General features: G+C 32.7%; 1 long non-coding RNA gene across 1 annotated transcript; it reads left to right on the forward strand.

Annotated features, from left to right (window-relative positions):
* The first annotated feature begins 750 nt into the window (after positions 1 to 750).
* LOC114076748 lies at positions 751 to 8,114 on the forward strand. The gene is made up of 2 exons (XR_003577736.1): positions 751 to 1,011; positions 7,879 to 8,114. It is a non-coding gene; the product is annotated as an uncharacterized LOC114076748 (long non-coding RNA).
* Positions 8,115 to 11,832: the final 3,718 nt, after the last annotated feature.

Consider the following 11,832-nt stretch of genomic DNA (forward strand, 5'->3'; position numbering starts at 1 on the left):
AAATAAAAGCTAGAAACCCCAATATTCAGTTATAACTAAAGAGAAACATTATATATTCTTATTGTCAGATTGACCATAGTGTACTTTAAGGATTTCAAAGGATTCTTAGAAATGATCAACAATTATTTAAAGAAGCCAGATTGAAAAGATAAATAGACTTCCCCTTGTTCAATTATTTTTTAGAGGTTGCACGATAATAGAACAAAGCACTCCCAAAATTAAATCATCTTGATCTCATACACGATTAGCTAATTCTATGTTTTCGAAATTTAACAGATTGTTCATAAAAAATGTTTTCAAAATAGATGATATAATCTTTGATTTTCAAAATTTGAAATTAATATCCAATTACGTGCTGATTTTATGGTGATTAATGATCTGTTACCTTAAATTAAGCTACTTTAGTAACAACATTAATTGTACCGTTTTTCCCCCTTTTTTTCTCAACAGTTTAAACTTACCATGTATCATTACCATGTATCACTAGAGTCTAAAGTATCACAGAACAACAAATTTAAGGGATTTTTTGTAAATACTAAATTTGTCGGGACAGAATGTAATTATTGAATTACACTATGGGATTCCTTAAATTTTTACTATTATTTACCCCTTTTACCAAGCCCAATTCAGACCCTACAAACAAATGAGGCAACTGTTCCTCTAGTCTTTCGCTGCAAACCAAAGCCATGGCGTGTCATCCTCTTCTCTCTACCTTATCTTTCCGTACTTCTGAAATTTACAGGTGTGAAATCATGTTGTCCTTTATTCAGAAATCAATGGATGCATTGGAAATTAAGAATTGGTACAACTTGACAGCTGAATTCAATTTTTTTTGCATTTCAAAATTCATTCCCCTTTTCAATTCCCAAATTTTCCCTATATATGTTGGAGAGAGATGCAGAAAAATTCTCATAGATCTTAGGGTAGCAAAGAGAGAGGAAACAGTTTTCTTCTTGTTGCAATATTTAGTCATGGTGTAGCTAGCTCCGTTCGCTCCCTACAACAAAGAAGGTAATCTCTTTTTCTTTTATTATTATTATTATTATTATTATTATTATTATTATTATTATTATTATTATTATTATTATTATTATTATTATTATTATATATATATATATATGCATCAAAGACTTGTATTTTAGTTTCTATTTTCTATTACTATTTGTGATAACATTGCATAGTTGGTTAGTTTCTGTTGTGTTGAATGTGAAGATCATAAAAATTTGTTTAGAATTCAACTGGGATAGAACATGTATTTTGTAATCAACATTAAATTTTCTTCTATGTTGTAGATACTTAATTCATATCTTCCTATGTGTTTTGTATTGCTTAAAAATTAGATGAATCCATTTATGCTTCGTCTGTTTGCTTCACGACAACCTTCAATTACTCATGTTAAATCTTTCCTTTCACTTTCTTTACATGTGGAGTCCAAATTTAATTCTTGTCATTATTTCCTTGCATTTTTGAGTATTCAGTCAGTCATGGGTGTTAAGCAGGGCGGACCCACACCATACGGTGGGGGGTGCACGTGCACCTTGTTGAAATAATAAAAGAATAGAAAGATGGATCATGTACAATTGTCAAATTTTTTGATAACAGAATTATTAGTTAGTTAGTAAACCAATTTGTATTAGCTATATATAGAGGCAGTTAGCTAGATATTTTCTTAATTCATTCAGTTGTAAAAAAATAATCAACAATTATCAATACAAAGCAATCAGTTTATTTACTCCCAGAGCTCCATTCTAGATCTTAAGGTTCATCAGAAATGGTGAAATTTAACATGGTATTAGAGCAGGGTTAGAAGATTAGGAGATGGTAGATCACTGATGACTAGTTGGTAATTGAAGGTGCTGGTTCGATCACTTCTTCCTTCTGTAGATTTTTTTTCTTCCCGGTCTAAATCTGAGGATTAGCAATGGCGACATTGGATGTTAGTGATTCTCGACATCCTCTCCATTTGCAACCATCAGATAATCTTGGGAATGTGATAATTTCGATCCAGCTGAAAGATCTGAACATTACTCAATCTGGAGCAGAGCAATGAAAATTGCACTGCGAGCTAAGCGTAAAATGGGATTCATTGAAGGAACGTGCACTAAGGATTTGTACAAGGATGATCTAGAAGAAGAATGGGAGCGAGTCAATGCTACAATTCTACTTGAATCATGAATACGGTATCGAAGGAGTTAGTAAATGGCATCGTGTATGCAGATGATGCGCATGCTGTATGGGTGGATCTTCAGGAGCGTTTTAACAAAGTTAATGGATCAAGGATCTACAATCTCCATAGGGAAATAGCTACAATTTCTCAAGGTACATCTGATATCTCCTCCTATCATTCACGATTACTTTTACTGTGGGATGAATATCAGTCCTTGATTCCTGCATTATGTGGATGTGTAATGTCGAGAGATTTCGTAGTACATCTAGAACAACAGAAATTGTTTCAGTTCGTGATGAGATTAAATGAATCGTATAATGCAATTAGGAGTCAAATTTTATTAATGACACCATCTCCTTATGTTAGTCAAGCTCATGCTATGCTTGTTCATGAGGAGAGTCAAAGGAAAATTTGTGAGACGAGTTCACAGGGAGGTATAGTCAGTGATTTACATGAAAGTACAGTGTTGATTAGTCTACATAATAATCAGCACAGGCAAAAGGGTTTCAATTCATACAATACTTCTGGATACAATAGTTATAATTACAATTCCTTTTGTGATCTCTGTAAGAAGAAAGCACATACACAGAACATATGCTACAGGTTGATAGGAACCCACCTGGATACAAAGGGAAGAAGAAACCTATGTTTAATCAAGGGAATAACAACATAGCAGACAATTCTTGGGATAGACAAGCTAATATGGTCATGCAAGATAGTGTAAATGATAAGGGAGATACTGGTCACAGAGGTAATGATGCTGGAAACATAAAAAATGGTCAAAGACAGTATAATCAGAGGATTAACATGGTTCATGCTGCTGGGGGAGGCAAAATAACACAAAGGTACCAGTCTCAGTCCCATGTTTTTCATCAGCCAAATCCTGATATTTGCAACAAGTCAAGTTCAAGAGGACCAAACTATTTTACTGATCAACAATATAGTCAAATAATAAGCATGTTAGACAAAGGCAAAGGAGTTGAACAAGCAGGCACTATGGCAGGTAATGCTACTTCTCATTCATTGCATAATTGCACAAATGCTTGGATAATTGATACTGGAGCTACAGACCACATGACCAGTAATTTGCACCTATTGACTAATGTGACCAACACATATAACACAATAAGGAGTAATGTATATCTTCCTAATGGTAAGACAGTGCCAGTTGATTACCAAGGAACATGTCATATTGCAGGTGGTTATGCCATGGGAAATGTCTTATATGTGCCTGATTTCAAGTATAACTTGCTATCAGTATCACAACTAACAAAAGAACTATCTTGCTCAGTGATATTCTTTCCACACTTTTGTGTGTTCCAGGACCTTTATACTGGGAAAGTGAAGGGGATTGGTAAGGAAGAAGATAGCCTTTATCTCTTACAGCCAAAATGTTCTGAGAAGATTTGCAGTAGAACAAGCAGCATCAGCCTTGCAGAAAAGGTCACAAATGATGTTTAAACATGGCATAAAAGACTTGGACACATCCCAGCTGGTGTTATGAAGAAGTTGTCTTTCCTACAAAATAAAATGTCAGTCTGCAATTTCGATAATTGCATTGTATGTCCTGTTGCTAGACAAACTAGGAAACCATTTCCTCACAGTGTTACTAGATCAGCAGAAAATTTTCAATTGCTTTATATAGATATCTGGGGACTCTACAAGGTTCCTACTAATGCTGGTCATAGATACTTTCTCACTATTGTGGATGATCATTCTATGATGATATGAATTTTTCTAATGAAATTGAAAAGTGATGCTGTTGTTTTGCTTAAATCCTTCATTAAAATGACAACTGTTCAGTTTGATAGGCATGTTAAGATGATAAGAACAGATAATGGTGCATAATATTTTAGTAAAGAGTGTACAGATTTCCTACTCCAACATGGAATTGGGCATCAAATTAGTTGCCCACATACTCCACAACAAAATGGAGTAGTGGAAAGAAGACATAGACACATATTAGAAGTGGCAAGAGTGTTGAGGTTTCAAGGGCATCTACCACTCCATTTCTGGGGAGATTGTGTTTTGACAGCAGTCTACTTAATCAATAGGCTACCATCTCCTGTATTAGCTGAAAAATCACCATATGAAGTTTTTCACAAAGCTGAGCCTTCACTTTCCCATCTAAGAGTTATTGGTTTCTTGTGTTTTGCAACTGTCACAGGGAAAGTAGATAAATTTGAGAAAGTAGATAAATTTTCTCCTAGAGCTATTGTTGCAGTACACATGGGTTATTCTGCTACACAAAAGGTTTACAGACTTTATGATTTTAAGTCCAAAAGGTACTTTGTGAGCAGGGATGTATCCTTCAGGGAACATATATTTCTTTTTCTCCAGTTGAAACATGGTGATTAGATCAGACTTTTCCCAGAATTAGAGGGTACATCTGATGATTGCTATTCATCTCCTGTTGCATCTGAGGTTGTTCATTCCCCTGATGAGCATGTTTTTGCATCCAATTCCCCTTTACAAGAGTCCTTAGTTCTTGATAAGACCACTGATGATTCTCCTCCACCTGTAAGAAAGTCTTGTAGACCTTCTAGACCTCCTATTTGGATGACAGATTTCAGTTGCCCTTCCAAGGAAAAAAGGCTTGCTCTTATCCCCCTCTCCAATTAAAGTTATGCCTTTCTTAATCCACATTGCCAATCATACTTGGCTTCTGTTTCTTCTGAAGTTGAGCCTTCTTCTTATGATGAGGCTGTCACAGATCCCAAATGGCTTGCTGCTATGCAAATTGAGATCACAGCCCTAGTTCAAAACAAGACTTGGGAGGTGGTTGATATTCCTAAAGGGAAGGTTCCTATTGGCTGTAAGTGGGTCTATAAGATCAAATATCATTCTAATGGAGATATTGAAAGGTTTAAAGCTAGGTTGGTTGCTAGGGGGTACAACCAACTTGAAGGTCTAGATTATCAGGAAATTTTTTCCCCTGTTGTCAAGATGGTTACAGTCAGAGCTATTATTGCTTTGGCTTCCATCCACAACTAGAACTTATACCAAATGGATGTCTATAATGCCTTCTTTCAAGGTGATCTTGAAGAAGAGGTTTATATGCAGTTTCCTCCTGCATTTGATAGCCAAGGGAGGCAGAATCAGGGTTGCAGCCTCCTCAAATCCTTGTGTGGTCTCAAACAAGCATCTAGACAATGGAACCTTAAACTTACTAATGCCCTATTAGCAGCACGTTTCAGTCAGAGTCAACATGATCATTCATTATTCATCTTGAGAAGGTGTGGCAAGCAGGTGATGATATTGGTCTATGTGGATGACTTACTGATTACAGGAGATGATGAGGGGCTAATTCAGGAGGCTAAGGATGTGTTACATAAAGCTTTTAAGATCAAAGATCTCGGGTCTTTGAAATACTTCTTAGGAATTGATGTTTGCAGGTCCAAGAAGGGGATTTTATTGTGCTAAAGAAAGTATGCGCTGGAACTAATTGCTAATCTAGGACTGGCAGGATCCAAAACTGCAATGACACCACTTGAACTAAATCAGAAGCTCACAAGTCAGGAGTATGATCAACATTGTGGCTTGCAGGACGATGCATTGCTGAGTGATATCAAAGGTTATCAGAGACTGATAGGAAAATTTTTATACTTAACACTAACCAGACCAGACATTGCATATAGTGTTCAGACCTTGAGTCAGTTTATGCAAAATCCAAAAAGGTCTCACCTAGAAGCAGCACACAGAGTTGTAAGATACATAAAGAATGAACCAGGTCTGGGAATCTTACTAAGTGCAGAAGGAATGCTTCTCTCACAGCATATTGTGATGCTGATTAGGCCAGTTGTCCAAATTCAAGAAAGTCAGTGACTGGCTATATTGTGAAATTTGGACAATCCTTGATCTCTTGGAAGTCAAAGAAACAAAACACTGTGGCAAGGAGCTCCGCTGAGTCAGAATACAGGAGCATGGCATTGACAGTATCAGAATTAATTTGGCTGCTAAGGTTGTTTAAGTTTTTGGGAGTGGAGATAACTACACCAAATCGGCTACTTACAGATAGCAAAGCAGCAATGCAGATAGCAAACAACCCTGTGTTTCATGAGAGGACAAAACACATTGAAATAGACTGTCATTTCATATGGGAAAAGGTTCAACAAGGGTTAATACATCCAGAGTATGTTTCAACAAATAAGCAGGAGGCAGACCTATTGACAAAGGGACTTGGAGGAGTTCAGCATTATCATTTGATGTCCAAACTAGGCGTCTTAAACATTTTTTCTCCATCTATCTTGAAGGGGGTGTTGAAATAATAAAAGAATAGAAAGATGGATCATGTACAATTGTCAAATTCTGTTATAACTGAATTGATAACAGAACTGTTAGTTAGTAAACCAATCTGTATTAGCTATATAGAGAGGTAGTTAGCTAGATATTTTCTTAATTCATTCAGTTGTAAAAAAATAATCAACAATTATCAATACAAAGCAATCAGTTTATTTACTCTCAGAGCTCCATTCTAGATCTTAAGGTTCTTCAGAAATGGTGAAATTTAACACACCCGGTAACTACCGAAAAAAATTATGAATATCTATTTTGAAAAACTGTTAGAAATTAAGATATAGTTAACAGTGCATCCATAGAAGTGTCTTTGTGCAATTGGTAGAAGTTAGAGATACCACCCTTTAGACCAGAGTTTGAATCCCACTTAAGCTTGTTTTTATTTTAAGTTTAGTTTAGACCTTATATTTGAGTTATGTTTATATTTTTATACATGCCGATATACACTTTTTGATACACTGATGTGTACATGGACAAAACGATATACACTGTGATACGCTGATGTGTACATGGACAAAAAAGGGAAACTTGCATAAATATACTATAATAAAAAAAAATATTTACCATTTATAGCAATAATATTTTTTTTTCATTTGATCACTTTTAATTCATTTATAATACAAGTTTAATACATATTACAAAGAACAATTTATCATTCACATATAATACAAATTTTAATGATGAATAATACATTGATCACACATTTTAATACACTTATAATACAATGAGAATTTTTTACCAAACAAACATGATATATTTCAAAAAACAATTATAATTCATATATATTGCATACATAATTCACTTTTAATACATATTACAGATTTGATAAAGCAATGGTAATAAACAAAAAGTATCGCTAAAATCAGTAATTTTTTTTAAAAATGTATTAATTTATGTAATTTTTCCGACAAAAAAGGAGCTAGAAAAGCCCAATTGCAACAGCAGTCCAAAAAAGGAGTAAAATTGACAGGTTTCAGAACGAAAAATGGGCTTAAAAAGGCCCAAATGGTGTACCTTGTTAGCATTTAAGACAGGTAGATGAATGGGCCAGGCCCAAACTGAGTTACTTGGGATAAGGAGAAGAGGAAACAAATTTGGGCCCAAATTTCTGATTTTCTTCTCCTGTATTTGATTATTTCTTGTTTGACTAAACATTAAGAAAAAGATATTATAAGAAAATAGGGATTATGCTTTTTATCAAAGTATAAAAACTTGTAGAAGTGCAAGATTTATATAGGTACTATTCTTAATTTTCATTTGTCGTAACTGATGTTATGATATCGACTAAGTGGTTACATTGTATGATTGATATATACCTGGTTCTTCAACACCACATGAAGAGTCGACACAGAAAATAATAGATTTTGATATTTCATATAAACTTAGAGGCTTATGGATCAATGTTTTATTTGAAGATGATGATGTTAAACAACAACAAGAAGAAGAAGCAGAGCATGACAAAGTCATCCATTTTAAATCGTTTATGTTATTCCTTCCACAACTAATTATCGACGAATGGACTATATAACCTTTTTTTTATAATCTAGTTAGTTGCTTATGAATAAAGAATAACAAGGCCTTGCTCGGCTGCAGTTGTACTTTTTTCATGTATTCTTATTGAATAAAACAATAACAAGGCCTTGTTCGACTTCCTATGTGTATGTAGTTGTACTTTTTGATTGTGGTTGAATAAGCAATAACCAGGCCTTGTTAGAGTTTGGTTAAAGGTTGAGAATGAACATCTGCTTATATGAATTTGGGCAATCCTCCTCATGAGCTAGCTTATTGTACTTTTTCATATGTTTATCGTATCTTAAAGAATAGTCATTTTCCCCTTAGGTGCACATAGAAAACTATACCTTTTTGTAATGTTTTCTATTTTTGGTCCACTTGTATGCATGCAACACACATTCTTTTGCCTTCTTTGTAATGAAATTCATCACCTCATATATGGAAATATTAACTAATGAGAACTCGTGCAATTGAATTCGTTGGGAAGCAAGACAGCCATTTATGATTATTTATCAACATACTCATATAACGGATAGTCATGTTTCGCTCTCAGTGATAGCATTTATGTGAAATTAGGACGAAAAATGACCCAGAGTCTCAGATATTGAGTACAAGTGACAACACCATTTAACCTTCAATTGTGATGATTTATTATTAAGGAAGATTCTTTGATTGCATATTATATCTGCATTTCATAGAAACTTTGATCTATAAACAAATATTGACATAGAATTCACAAGTTCCGTATAACTATTTGAGATGCAAGCTAGCTGAACTAAACACCGCGATTATAAAAAAAAAAAGAAAAAGGATTCACAAGTGTTGTTTGAAGACTAGAATCTGTCTTTGTTAGTGTGTTAAGTTGAGGATAAAGGAAGCCTTAAAGCAAAAGATACCAGACTGGGTATGAAAGTAATGCTATAAAAACTTGTAGCTTTTTCATAACCTAATTGAAGTGCTAGATAATATATTCTTAATTTTTGTTCTCTTTATATATATTCTTGGATGGTCCACATATGATCTAGCAATTCAATTAGTCTATGTGTAAAAATGATGGGTTCAGAAAATTAACAATACTAGATTCATTGCACATGTGTTGCACGTTTAGGTTGAGTCATGAGATCCCTATACACGAGATTTTTTATTTTTTATATTGGTTTTAGGCTTTCAACATATCAATATGTGTTTAATATTGCACTACTTCATACTAAGTGAATGATCAATCTATTTTCCTTCTTGCTTGTTGGGCATGTGATGACGACGTCGTATTCTCAAATTGTTATTAGACAATTTGTTTAGTAAGTAATTGTGCACAAATAAACAGTTTGTCCTCTTAGTTATGTCATGTCATGAACTGTATGTTCCCTTTTAATATTTGAAATTTAGTGTACCCTGTAGTTGAATAACTTTATATACACAAAAGTAATGTCTTTTGTGATAGCTGTCTGATGTTTTTCATATCGTCTACTCTTCCACCAAACCTAAGAATTTATCTAATATAATATTCATTAGCTACATGCGTGGTGTATGGTTTTTCATGTTTGATTTCTTATAATTTTGGTATTAATTAAATATCACCTAATACTTTCTTGTAGACAATATTTCTTGTGTATGTATGATTCGTCAATCTGGTGGTTCAATCATGACTTGCACATTTTGTTAGCATATATATTCCTCTAGATAGTGCATCATTTAGTTTGTCATGCGAGAAAGCATGTTGGTGTTGGTATACTCCTACATTTGATATTGTTTGACATGTATCGTTTGACCTTTAGCATATTCTAATTTTTTATTATTTTTCGATTCATCGGTGTAGGTCCTTAATGGTTCGATTTTCGGTTTAACCAATAAGAATATGCTTATAAAACAAATATTATTTCTCTAATAAATTTGACATGAGAAGACAATAATGTAACTTTACAAAGGCTCATAAAATAGAAATCATCATATATCATGTCATCATATCATATCATATCATATCATATATTATTTTAAGTGGGAAGCCACAAAAGTAAAAGTTGAAATACTATTTTACCCCTATCTTAATTCAAAATGTTGTAATATGTCTAAGCAATTAAATATTAAATAATAATTATATAATATTATATTAAATATAATAATGAAAAGATGTTTTAAAACGCATTTTAAGAATGTCTCTCTATTCTCCAACATAACTTTTGAGTTTTCTACAAAATTCTAGGCAAACTTTTGGCTTATAAATTTCATGTGCATGAGGTAAATTATTATTGGCAAATATATAAGCTAATACGCCTTTCATAGCTAAGAAGAAAAGAGAAACTGATTTTATCAATTATACAAAATGCTTAAGCATGGAGATTGCATATTAAGGAAAATGGTTGTAGTGGAGTGTTCTCTTGCTTTTCGAAGGGTTTAGACTTAGTGGTGTATGTCGTAGTAGTACTCTTATTCTTGTACAATCTTTCTTTTGCTTTCTACCACCAATTATTTTTATGGTGTTTTGGTTATTACACTTTTTTGTTGTTGTTATTGTTTTCATAATAGTTGTTATAATATTATATTATATTCTCTTCGCTGTCATTTTTATTTTTCATATTTATTCTAATTTGATACATTATATATGTATATTGTTATGATGTGTGAAGCAATGAATATGTAAATGTTGCTTTACTTTTGTCAAAAATAAGTATTATCTTATTCTGGAGAAAAATATGATGCACACTTCGTTTTACATAATTTGTAAATTATAGGATTTGTCAGTGCAAATACTTCCCTCTCATTGTTTGTGCCTTTTGTTTTTGCTCCTTAAACTTGTAGCTTCCGAATATGAATAGCTTATTGATGCTATATTTATTTTCTATCTATAATCTATATGAATAAAGTCTTGCGAATGTTGCGTATGTTTTAGTTTTCTTCTATTTGTTGTGTGGTTTTTCTCTATTAGACTTCACCAATATTATTTTGATGAATTTTATTATCATTATCATAAGTATGTATTGTTATTTGGCTCAAATTAGTCATATCACTTTATTAGAAGTGTGTTAACGTAACTACTAAACATAGTTAAAAAATTACCGATGATAGTTTCAACGGAATTGATTTACTGATTGTAGGTTCAGAGTAATTGTTTTTAACATTACAATGTGCCTCTAATTTGTTGTTTTTTGACGCACATTAAAAAATATTACTCACTTCACATGATTTACATAAAATTCGAATTGTTCTAACTAATCTATAAAAATTCACATCAAACACATGTGCGTTGCACGTGTCCAGAGACTAGTATTATTATAAGAGGGAACCAAAAAAGTTAAAAGTTGAATTACGATTTTACCCTCATTATAAATTAAAATTTTATAAAAATATTCAACTATTTTATTTAAATATTAAATTACATTATTTTAATAAAAATGTTAATGACTTTTGCACTTCTTTAAAATAATTCTTAATTAAAATATCTAATTGTAATGACCAGCAAGGTCATTTTAGAAACTTATAAAATTACTATTTTACCCCTCCTGATATATGCCCCGAGTCATTTTTAGATAGTCATTTAAGTTATTTGAAATTTTTTAACTATTCTTTTAACTATAATTAATTGATTGAAGGATATTTATTAAATAGTTTATTTTAAACCCTAAACCTTTTGACCCATTATTTAACAAAATAAGCTAATAGATTTTGTCACTTTTAATACCTAATTTATTTTGAAAAGAAAATAGAGGGGAGCAGAAAACTAACATGCCGGCGACGCGAATACAGGAAAGGAGGACAAACTGCATCATCGTAATGACAATTCTTTTTCAAGTTCTCTTAGGCATGCATTAATTGTTCCTCATAGTGCATATTCTATCATAATTGCTGCATATATATATATA

This window comes from Solanum pennellii, chromosome 4 (assembly GCF_001406875.1).
Source record: "Solanum pennellii chromosome 4, SPENNV200".
In the NCBI taxonomy this organism is placed as follows: domain Eukaryota; kingdom Viridiplantae; phylum Streptophyta; class Magnoliopsida; order Solanales; family Solanaceae; genus Solanum; species Solanum pennellii.